Source organism: Kryptolebias marmoratus, linkage group LG10 (genome assembly GCF_001649575.2).
Source record: "Kryptolebias marmoratus isolate JLee-2015 linkage group LG10, ASM164957v2, whole genome shotgun sequence".
Lineage (NCBI taxonomy): Eukaryota > Metazoa > Chordata > Actinopteri > Cyprinodontiformes > Rivulidae > Kryptolebias > Kryptolebias marmoratus.
This window is the reverse complement of record NC_051439.1, coordinates 15,681,750-15,694,486: the sequence shown is the minus strand read 5'-3', so window position 1 is coordinate 15,694,486 and position 12,737 is coordinate 15,681,750. Positions and strand designations below refer to the sequence as shown.

Sequence of the window (12,737 nt, the reverse complement as noted above, 5' to 3'; positions counted from 1 at the left end):
CAGTCCACGGTAAGCTTTAAACTTAACCTAACCTCAATTCATAACTTGCATCTGACCTTACCAACACTTTAAATCCCAGTTTACCTCATTAGCACTTGGGTTTCATACCACCCATGACTGCTGGCCATGACAAGTTTTTTTGTTCGTATCATCAAAAAGATCAAAATAAGGCACAGAATGTAACTATATGTAACATTTTAAAAGCATTTGTGTCAACTTTGTTTACAGATAGATCAGCTTAAGTGTATAAACACATGTAATGAAAATTTTCAATGTTCAAACGTCCGGAAGAAAGCCCAATTCTCCAAAACAACAAAGGATCTGGACTGCAGATATGGATTGAGACTTCTCTTGCCAAGTTATTGCCTGCTGTTCTGTGAAGCATTTCCATTGTGGATCTGAGATTCAGGCAGTTGTTTTCCGAGTTGAGTGAAGGCTGCCCATGTGTTTTCCATCCACTCTGCAACCAGGGATCTATCAGCCCATGTGGAGTGACTCTGGCCCATAGCCCTGTGCTGGATCATTACTGAACAGAACAATATGGAGCGGGGAAAAGAAAAGGACAAGATGGGGGAAGATTGCAACAAAACTAGACAGGAAAAATAGATCAGATAAAACAGAAGAAAGCAAATGAGAGGAGGATTATTAACAGAACTGGTCAGATGGGTGAAGTTCTCCTAGGTCTGCATGCAAAGGTGGTCTCATGGCTCATGAAAGCCTATGTAAGTTGATCAGTACCGATTATATCAATCAATATCTAGTCCGAAAGCATTGTGTACAAATAAACTGCAGTGTGAATCAATGGAGTGAAGTATTGCAGTTCGGATTTTATGAAGTCAATTCAATGTATGTTAGGTTTTGTTTACTTACATTCCTTCCTTGGCACTAGTAATTATTAGTGTAACTGATCATTTATGTGTGATGACTTATTTTAATTTACAAACACAAGAGCTTGGAAAATATTATCAGGGAGTATGACCTTAAAATTATGAAACGTTTTTGAATAATTTGTAAATAAATGGCTTTTTGATTTTACTTCATAATTATTAGTTTTTGTTTCAAACCTTCTACTTTCTTAGTTGTTTTGCGCAGTCAGTGCGATGGAGTCGTGGCCGGAGGGACGCGGCGCAGTAAAGCCTGGCTGTAGCTGAGAAACACATGCCAAAAGAGGAGATTAGATGAGTCCTGGTTCCAGGAAAAGTGTTGTCTAAACGCTGCACATAATCAGCTGATGAAAACTAATCGTCTGATGTTGCTGCATTTTTGATTTTCCAATAATATAAGCACATTATTGGCTACGAGAGAGGCTACAGTGATGCACAATAAGCTGCATTTTCTGTAAAGAGAACTGTTGTTAACTTTGAACACTACTGATAATTGAGGCTGATTGGTTGTTTGGGTACAGAGCAGTGTAGCGTGTCAACTATTTGAACATCAGGACTAGCACTGTTGATAGGTTTATCTTTGTCAACCCAAGTAGAAATGCAAAAATTAAATGTAAAATAAAAAAAATTACAATCTGTAGACCAGTGGTTCCCAGCCCTGGTCTTTAAAGAACACTATCCTGCATGTTTTCATTGTTTCCCTGCTCTTCAGGAGGTCTTTGAGTTTTGCAGAACCCTGTTAATCACTCACTCATTCAAATTAGGCGTGTCCACACAGGGAAACGACTAAAACATGCAGGATAGTGTTCCTTAAAGACCAGGGTTGGGAATCACTGCTCTAAACAACTAAATTTATTTGATTTTTTTTATTATACACCTTAAGATTACTTATGTTTTGAATACTTGCCAATAACTATCACTTGATGATTTGTGTAGGTCTCTATATTGATCATTCATAAACACAATACTTGGCTAGATGTCCATAAAACTTATTGATGAATCACTTAATAAAGAAATTCTTTTTTAGCTATTTTAAAACCCAGCTTGCATATTAAAAGGCAATACAGCTTAGTATGGATAATAATATTTCCGAAATTCTTTTTTTTTTTTGCTCTAACACCAAATGGGCACTTCACAAATATGTGTAGACTTATTTAAAATCTGCACAAGTTGGTGCCATTTAGCTCTGGTGGAGTGGTGTTGTCAAAGCAGTTCTACTGTGATTTACTGGGATGTAGTTAAACGCTCTTTTAGACAGAGTGAAATATTCAGCACACTAAGACAAATAGCCAAGCTAAAACCCATTGTGAGCACAAAAGCGGGTTGTCAAAGACGGAAATCGTCAGTCTTGGCATAGTAATTTACATATTGTGTCAGCCAATGTAGCTTTGTCTTCCTCTGAAACAGCACTTACTCTTGTTTCCTCACCTAACACGCTCACACATACAGACTGTGCAGCCTACTGAACAAACATTATTCATTCTAACTAGGAGAGGCTGAGATCCATGGCCGCATTGACATTTTGTGACAGTAATGGTGTGTTTTCATCATTGCTGATGATGTGGCAGCAATTGACCCATGCTGACATTTATATACCAGGTAGTTCTTAACCAAGCGTTCTGATTGGTCAAAACCTTGTTTCACCTGTGCTGATAGGTTCCAGATTGGTTACCATGCCAACCCCTGTGTCGACCAAGGAGCTGGCTTCACAATATTTCTCATTATAATGTATGCACAGTACTTTAAAGGCAAATGTTTCAATCAGCGCTCACGCTTGTTAAAGCTGCATAAAAGCCTCAGCAGCCACTGCATCAATGTTGCAACCTGCTGTCTTTACCTATAATCAAGAAATCCTTCCTACAGCTGCTGTTAAAGCTATACTGCATTTTAAGCCCCAGCAGCACAGCAGGAAACATGTGAACTCCCCCTGTTTTCTGTCTGTTCACCATCACAGTGCATACCCAATATATTCTGCCGTTTTCATCAACAACTTCTAGCTCCTTTTACTGTTATGTTTTTATTTATAATAAAGGTCCAGCTCATCAATCAACAGTCCATTTTATGTGAAACTTAGGTGTGATACGCACACCGTGTGTAAATAGAAAAATAGGTTTACTGATAGACAAGTTTCTTAGAAATAGAGGCAATTTTCAGTGTATGTTTTCCTCTGTTTCATTTTGTGTAAAATTCAGGTCCAAACTTTTATTTTTAGTTCAGATGTAATTACTGAAAATGCACCTTATTGATCATTAAAAACTATGACATTTTACACATGATAAAAAAACACGTGGCTGCGCAGAGGGAGTAAGCCTAAGTTAATTGTCCATTGATTGTAAAATGTCCATTGACTGAGGAATTTAGAAAAGGGAATAAAGACCAGAAGATATCAAGAGGGAATTTAAATAACAATGAAGCTCAGTCCCTGTTTTTGATTTTTAGATCTGAGAAGTAAACATGGAAATTGAACTCGCACACAAGAGTCGAGAAAGATTAGAAAAAGATGATTTTGTTATGCTTTGAGTTTTGTGCGGTATTGCTTTCATTTTTCCGTTCTGAGCGAGTGTGTTCCCCTCATTCAGTTTTGCGAACGTGCGTCTCCGCTTGTGTCTGTGCGCGCCACAATCAGGCGAGTGTGGTGCCGCAATTCTGAGCTGTGAAAAGGTCAAACAGTGACCTTTGTCTGTAATTCTGGGCTGAAATGAAACATGATGTGAGCCGCGCAGAACGGATTACACGCACACACACGCGCGCAATTGCAAGCGCACGCTAGATTACGTCGTCGTGGTTTTGACCCCTGTTTTTTGACCCTGCATTACTCTGAGAAATCCAAGCTGAAAAGTTCTTTATTTTGTTCTTCCGGCACTCTCAGCAGTTTCTTTTCCCCTACTCCACTCCCATTAACCCTAGCTAGAGGACATCCTCTGGTTGATGGAACCATTCCAGCTGCCTTTGACACAGAATTTGCTCTGCAACAACCGCTATTAGCTGGTTTTTTTGTAACCGAACGAAGTGGAAATGCAGCTTTTCTTTGAGTCTGTTGCACTGCTTTGACCCCATCTGATTGCGAGGAGCAAAGCAGGCTGAAAAGACATGTTTAAGTCATCAGTGCTCATAGAGAAAATAAATATATATATATATATAAATATGTAACATCACTTCAAGGAAGAAGCTTTCAAAAAAGCGTGGTTTTGTGGTAGATATGAAATGACTTGTATCTTTGAGAAAATCAGATATTTTTGAACTGTTGACTGATTTTCCGACTTACACACTTATATTTTTCATATAATTACCGTATGTCATTTTCCACCGCTGAGATGATAATAATCGTGGTTATAATTGTAGGTAAATTTATATATCCCATCTTGATAAAATAGTGACCCTTCTTGAACATAATCTGAGAATATCACAACCTTTTTAGTGTGATTATATTTAGTTACATCAGTTGTAACAATAAAATCCGTCTTTCTTTCTCTTTATATTACTCTTGATGTGAAGCAGATGGAGGCCATGATTTTCTGTGACTGACTTTATTCCTCATAAAAGCTAAAATGAAAGAGCTATAATTGCAAGAATTTAGAGATAATATTTTATGGCGTATTTGCTTTATGGGGAGGTATACGGCAGACTGTGACAGAGTAGAGTGTGCAGTAAGAATGGGAGGTGAAAAGCAACACTGGCCAACTGCCAGACCTAAACTCATAATGTTGTGAGAACATGTTTCTGCCTTTGATCAGCTTTTCCTTAGAGCACACTCCATTTAATTTTCACAGAGAAACGGTGTGTTAAACTGATGTTTATAAAGTAATAACATTTAACAGAATTTAGCCGTGCCTTGTTTTAGTGTTATTTAAACTCTGCGGTGTATATATATATATATATATATATATATATATATTATGAACTGTTTGAGTGAGTAGAGGTGTTTGAGTTTGACTGCCTGCCTTTAGGAAAAGGAAGCCAATCCTCATAAGATTCACTCCTCATACTAAATCGTAGCTTTCCACTCTCCTGTGTGAAACTGATCCCAGTTCCTCTATTGACTTTTACTATTTCCTCTTCCTGTCTGAGAGCAGGCTCTGGGGACCGGTGCTTTAGGATAGATGAACTCTGAGCTGATTGGAGGAGACATGCTCACTTTACAGGGAACCACATGGACAGAATCTGATTCAGTGGGGTCAAATGCTGCAACATACACATTTTCCACTTGGGTCGGCTGACAGTAGTGGGTTCTTTTAGGCTGGCAGGTCAAAATTTAAATGTAAGTAAATTTTACCTGCATTCTTTTTAGGTGTAAAACTTTGTGAAAGACAGTCCATCTTCAAAATGTCTTTTCTTTGTAAACCAATGAAAGCAATTTAGCTTGAAAACATACATCTGTCATCTTGCTTTTTATCTAGAAATGAGCTCACCTTCTAAGCTTCACTAAAACCAGAACAAATTTAGAATATTTTGTCAGTTTCGACTTTCCTTTGCACCATTGTTGATGGCTTTCAGAATCTAACATCTCTTCTTTTGTGGTTTGACATCCGAGCCACAAAGAGCAGTTTTTCTCAATTGGCTTCGAAATTAAATGAACACCAAGTTTTCAGAGGTCTTTTCAAATACAGTTTTTAGCCACATATTTTTTAATTCCACGTCTGTTGGTAAGTTGTGAAAAACTCAAACTGCTGGTCAAAGTTATAGCATGTACAACATGCTTGTTGAAGTCGCAAGAAACTCCCATCTTGTTGTTATTACAGCCACAAACAACGCAAAATATATCAGAATGTTGCAAAGTCATCACAGAAAGAACAATTTGTTCAAAACTGAAACTGGAAAACGTGAAAAAATGAAGGAAAAAAAAACTTCTTGACTTTGAGCAACAAGATAAACAGCTTTACTGCTACTGCCACTATTTACTTAAGAGTTGCTCTAATATTCAGTCTTTTATAGGGATGTAAAGATTTATTTGTACTGATTCACGGATGTGCACAATGTGACTGCCATGAAGTTTTGGGTTTATATCTAGGTGCATTAATTCATTAGGTCTCTGTACTACTAAAGTCTGTTTCATTTAATATTTAAAAGTCAGCAGCAGGTTTTACACACAGGCATCCCTTATAAAAATTACAGAAAAGTTAAAGCGTTGCTGCATTAGTGTCTGAAGAACAGATCCCCTCTCTTCATTTCTTACAACAGTATTGTTTTTTTCTTTAGCAACACCTTCAGTTCAGGAGGAGAACTGCAGCAGCGCTGGTGTAAACAGCAACAAATGCTCTGAAAATGTGCTTAAAGCAATGTGAATGAAGTAATATTCCAGGAAAATAAAGGTTAACTTATGTTTCATTCTTTATAATGTAGAAAAGTTTATTACCTTTGCACCAAGCCTAATTTTTTGTGTATTAATTTTGAGTCAGATTTTCTGAAATTTTCAAACAAGATCTGTTTATGAAAGGTCTTTTTTTATTAAGCAGTAAATAATTAGTTTGAATAACATTCCTTGGTTTTGTTATACTGCATTAAATCTTGTGTGTTGAGTTAAACTCATAGTAGAACATACTCTAAATACTAAATCTTATCGCATCTTAAACTTTTTCCAGCCCATGTATTTTTAATCAATCGGATTGTTGTCAGTGTATCGACATACGTATTGTATCTACCACAGACCAGAAATGTGCAGTCGTAGTCCTATAGTAGCACCACCAGGAATGAAGCAGATAGTACCAGAGATTAAAACTCTTTTTTTAAACTTTTTGTATTTAATGATTATCATTTTTTAAAAACTCAGCCACTAATAGAAGCTTTATAAAGCTATAGGATTCCCACACCCAGGTACATGAGTTGGGTTCTGTAACGTTCATTACTTCCAGTGTTATTTCCTATTTCCTGTCTGTCACCTCTCAGCCCCCAACCAGCTGCAGCAGCAGGCCCCTTTCCTCACCCTCCACCACCCCCGCTTTTAATCACACCAGGTTAATTAAAAGGCCATCGCGCCTTTCTGCGGCTCACCCCGCTGGCTTTATTACCCCTTCGCCGTATACTTGCTCTGCTGCCTCAGCCACCATGGCCGCCCCCTCCTCACACACACACACGCGCTTTCAATCACACGGAAATGGGAGCTCACCTTGGTGATGGTGGGGAGGCTGAGGAGACAAAACAGAGGAAATGAGAGACAGGAAGAAGTGTGTGTGTGAGGAGACAGTCAATAGGACTTTGTGTGGGTTGAAACAAAGATGTGTGTGTCGTGAGGGCATGGATTGTGGGTGTGTGGGTGGGGCACCCAAAGTTCAATGTCATTAATTGGTCAGCATTTGAATATTAAGTGAAGAAGTCTGTTAATTAAAGGGATAATAAAAGTGCTGCCGGCTTGGAAGGGGGGTGGACAGAGGAAAGGAGGTGGAGGGGGGTGAGGAAGGAGAGGCTGTGAGAATGGAGGGCATGTGGCGAGATAGCGAGGAGGAGGCAGAGAGACGGAGTGAGGCTGGGTGCGAGGTGATAAGAGGGAGAGAGACATCCGTGGGTAAAGGTCTGGCACTGGTAATTTGTGGAGAGCCGCGTTAATTGTCATAACCTTTTAAATGGCAGAGTTTATCGGAGTCCTCTAAATGTCCCCGCGTATCGCCACGGCAACCCTAGGCCTGCTTCACTCCGATTGGCCACTGCAGACGAGCACTTAAGCCTGATGAGTTTTCAGACCAAAGCTAAATGATGAAACTGAAAAAAATAAATATATATTTGTATGTAAACTGTATGCAGTATGTCAGTTTATTTTTGTGCACGAGTACCTGATAGTGTGTCTGCATGTGTGTGAGATGACGTTTTCAATTTAGCATGTTTTTTACCTTTACATTGACTGACACTCGCTAATTGCTCGGCCAGAATCCGTCGCTGTTTTTTTTTTTTTTTTTTTTTTTCTTGTCCCTTTTTTCCGTTTTTGATTTATGTTTGTTGTTGTGCAGCAGAGTAGCAATTCAAATGCAAATGAACAAGAATGAGAGAGGTGTTTTTGGAACTGTTAGGACAATCATAATGGCTCAGAAAAAAAAAGGTGTGTGGGGTGGTGGTGGGGAGGTAGTTTGCGGCGCAGCCCCCTAGGGGCCTCATTTAGCTGCCATTTGTTAGGAAATGCCACTACATTTGTTCCTGAAAGAAAAAGTACCCAAAAAATGTCACGGTCAAAGTCGAGCATGCCAACACAGTGCTATCGTTCCTCTGTGCAGAAGTCATGTGGGTGTACTCCCGTTTGGGTGGATGTCCTCTTTAACGTTGTGCCAAAGGAGTTGAAGTAAATGAGCGGACAGTTTGGTGGTGACAGGGACTTTCAAAGAGTGTGTGAAGTTTGTATGGCACAAAGGCTGCCTTTTATTTGATTAGCTTGTGTTGAAGAATAAAAATAAAAAGGCCTGGCAGTGGCAGCTGCAGCTAACACTATTAGCTCCATCTGACATCATCCCTAAGGGAAGTCCTGCACACATATCCGTGTGAGGTTGGGATGGAGCATGTGTGTGTTTTTCTTTTTTTATTGGCTACTATGAATGCTTATTTGTGGGTATGTGTGCACACAAATGGTGTTTGTGTGTGCGCATTGTGTGTCAGAGCTCTGGTCCTTTCTTGTAGTCTCTTTGTGCTAAAGGTCAGGGGGATTGCTGAGATAGAATCCAATCTGAAGGACACAGCACTAGAACAGGCCCTGCTACAAATGGACCTATTAAGATAGGCTGGAAGCACACCGACACACACACACTGCTCAGTGTTATATACACATACACATGCAGACATCCCCTCATATGCAGTTATTTCCGTATAATGGTCACCTTTCTCAGTTACATTGAGGAACAGTGACAAAAAGCAGGATTGCTTTAGAAATATTTAAAAAATGAAATGAAAAAATTAAAACAATAATCAAAACGCACTTGTATTAAGAAGCCACTGATTGGCTTTTTTTTCTACATTCACATAAATGTTAAAACCTCCTTTCTTCACATCCTGATTATTGTTTTAATTATGCCTCATTTGTTGTGCACTTTGGTTCAGACGTGCAGCTGAGCACGTATGGAAAATGTGGGGTGTTGCATATGGATGCCTTTCTCCCCACCCTCTCTCTGAAGCTTTTTGTACATCTATTATGTGTTTTTATGACATTTTTTTCTCTTTTCCTAACACATTTTCTTTGTTAACAGCTCAGCCAAAGTCAAGTAAAAACAGATCCCTTTAATTGTAATTACTGGCAGAAAGTGGAGCATTGTCACAAAAATAGACCATCAGAAACAAAGTGCATCGCTTTTTAAACAGTGTCTTGTTCCAAAGACTTAACCCTGCACATTTAATTATGCATGTGTATTTACAAATGTGTATATTTTTCCACATAAACAGGCAGACTTCCTGTCTTTAATGTAATGTGGCACAAAGTGGATGCTTGGTGTTCAGGGTACAACTAAGGTGAAATAGCGTGTGTTGCGGGAATATGGGGTACTCTCCTAAAGACATGCAATTAAGCTTAATTTTTAATGAATATTAATGGCATTAGCATGAGATTTTGCAGAGATGTGCATCTGCCAAGGTGCAGGGGAAAAAGGGGGATGACTAATTCATTTGGTAATCATGGGAAGAGCAGTGGAGACAGGGAAGGATGAGGAGAGAAGAATATGAATGTGTTGCTGATGAAGAGAATCAAGCTTCAGAAAGGGATGGAGATAGAGAAGTGGAGGTGGGAGGAATAAGGAATATGATGATTTGAGAAAAAAGAGCTGTGAGAGGTGTGGAGGAGAAAGAGATGGGATGCTGAGGGAAAGCTGGGGCCAAAACAAAAGTGTAGCAAAAATAGGCTTTTTAGTAATTTGACTCCTGTAATAATAAAAACTAATCAAAAATTAACCAGAAGACTTACTTTTCTGCTGACATGTGGCAACTATTCTGACTTTTCTATGTAAAATTAAATTAGGAAAAAGTGCCAAGAGCAGGAGATGAGAGTTCTTGTTTCTGTAAGGCACATCTGTTACTCACAGTTAGAGAAAGAAAGATCAAGTCTTATGCCAGTCAAAGTCAGCTTAACTCAACATCTGGGAATTTTGTTCTGGCTGCTCTCTGTTTGTCAGGCGGTGGCATCAAACGCTCGCTTCCTGTCATGCCAGTTACGCCGCTTTTTTATTCCAAGACATACAATTGAAAAAGGCAGAGCGAGGCAGCACTTCACCTGGCTTCCTGTTTGAATACGAAGTTGTGAAGCTCAGACTGCAAACAGCCTAAAACAATCTGAAATGAGGTGTGAGCCCCCAAAAAAGAGAGCATGGAACTGATTTGGCCATGATTGCTGTTCGGGTTATCACTGTAAGCTAAGTCTGCTAATTGACGACAACTCTTTGTTTGATCTCTTCTGCTGTAAACAAAGCAAAATGTGCAGACGTTGGATCACAACTGACTTAAAAGCTGGATGATGTAAGTTACCTTCAAAAGCAGGTACGCCAAAGTTTAAAAGTACAGTCTGAGTGCAACAGCGACACACATGTGCTTTCCGAATGTTGCCTGTTCACTGACTCCTTCTCCTGCGCGGCTGGATTTAGGTGGTGCAATATTGATTTACTTCTGCATAAAACCTCTCCGGCTCTATATATTACACCACATTCAGCAGCCATCTATTCAATCAAATCTAATATTACACTGCCTTTCTACACAGCTGTCTAATAGCATTTAACTCACAGTTTGATTCCTGCATTCCCCCATGTACTTCAAACGCTTTCCTTCAATATCCTTCATTTGCTTCTACTATGCCAAGATGAAGTCTTTTCAAAAGCGTGAAGGATGAATGAGTGTCCCCATGTGTGTGTGTGTGTGGGTGTGGGTGTGTGTGAAGACAGGATTAGCTGTGGCCTTAGGCTTAAGGTATGGAGTGGAGTGTATTTTAGAGGCTTCTAAATTAGCTGTAAATGGGATTTTGAGACAATGGACTGTAAAAAACTCAAATGAAAGGATGCACTCGCAGCACTCCTTCATTTGCCTCTGATGTTCTTTTGCTCTCGCTTTAGTTTTTTTTTTTTTCATTAGTTTCCTTCTTTGCTCATTTGCAAGTCTTACCACCTTTTATTTTTTTCTTCCTATGTTCCTTTTGCCTCTCAGACCTCACAGCCCCCACCCTGTTGCTCTGTGTTCATAATACATTTAACTTTTATGATGTAAGAAGGTGAGCACAAACGGCGATGTGAAGCCAACCTCACTTTGACACACTCAAAAGCAAAGTCCCCCAGAGAGCAAAATGCACGCACACACACACACTCACCAGAGATTCATGCCTGTGTAAATATTGAACTTGAGTCAGCACCATCTCTTGGTCTCTGTGCGTGTGCATTTTTCCTCTGTGAGCTGAAAGTGTCCACATGTGTGTCCACTCATCAGAAAACCAGCACACACCTTCTTCGTGTCCTCCTCACATCACTCCTCCCTTTTGCCTTTATTTACCTGCGGAGGTGTATTTGTCTGTGGACCTAGTTTCTGCTTCAAACACAACACATCCGACCGTGTAATAAAAGGCTCCCCCTGTGCACACAAACACAAACCTTGCTTAGAGGCTTGGGAAAGAAACTAACGTAGCTTTCTTTAAAATAAACCTTTGCTTCCATGTTGTGGTCCTGTTGTTAGGAGTCTCTCTGCACCCACCCACCTCCATGATGATATGTGATCCTGTAATTGAACCATATCCAGTTGTTTCGGGGGTTCCCCCTGGCTTTCAGATAGGTTTATGAGGGTCTTTGATCATTTATTTTTTTCAAGTTGTTATTAAAATAAGAGAGCAGATGAGGCACGATTAATACTTCATGTTTTCATGTTTCGGGGCCACTGTTTTTATTGTCCTCATTGTGTTTATTTTTTGAAATGGAAATTGTTTTTCCTGATGTCTAAACAAGATTAAGATCTCCTTAACAAGTGAGACCTAAGAACTAATTACCTACACGGAGTATTAAAAGCCAACATCACCATTTAGTTACACAGCGCTGTTTTTCCTCAGATACACTGAAATGAACCAAGCCTGCAGGGAGGAATACAGTCAAGTTACTGTATTTATACACATTTACAGTAATCAAAGTTGGTATTGTTGTGACATATAGTTTTATTTGAGCTAATTAGTTTTGCTTGCATGAAAATCTTGAGGAAAAAAAATACAAACTTGTTTAAACAAATGTTGTATTTTAAGGAACAATTGTACAAACAACATATCAGTGAATCACTTTAATGAAATGCAGTTAGTTTTATTGAATTAAACGGATGCTTGATATTAGAAAAACTTGCAGTCTTGTAGCGATAAACCCACATTTTCTTCTCTCATCAAGATGCTTACAACACTCTGTGTGCTTCGCATTTCAGCCACTATCATCCAAGTCATGTTTTGTTTTTGTTTTTTTACATTTTACATTCTTTGGATTAGACTTTTAGGTAATAAATGGCATTTAAAGTTTACATCACTCAGTTTAATCCTGTGTTTCCTGCGAAAGGAGAAATTAGAAAGGTGGACCATTCTTCTACAAAGCTAACTATTTGTCATTAAGTTTCTTTGGTGTTGTGTTGTTCCACATCAGCTTCCCTGAAACCTAAAATACAAGAAAACATTTAATTGAAAACCAAATTTATATGTGTCCCAGAGAGCAGGGTAACTTATTGATATTTTAAATTGATTTTTGGGGGAATGATAAACTTTATTCTGGCTGATGGATGATAAACAGCTCAAGGCATGTACACAAACTATTACGTGTAAGATGTGACTTAATGGGGATTTTTAGCATCATTGCACTTTTATGATCATTGCAATAAATGCATGGATACATCATTTTTATTATATGTGCCTATTATATATCATTATATCATGTATATTATGTCTTTATATTA

At 38.9% G+C, this 12,737-nt stretch overlaps 1 protein-coding gene across 2 annotated transcripts in view; it reads left to right on the top strand.

The window, feature by feature from the left end:
• Window positions 1-12,737, top strand: part of LOC108236275 (AT-rich interactive domain-containing protein 1B) — a 156,158-nt gene that overhangs the window by 39,080 nt on the left and 104,341 nt on the right. The gene's annotated exons all lie outside the window — the stretch shown is intronic.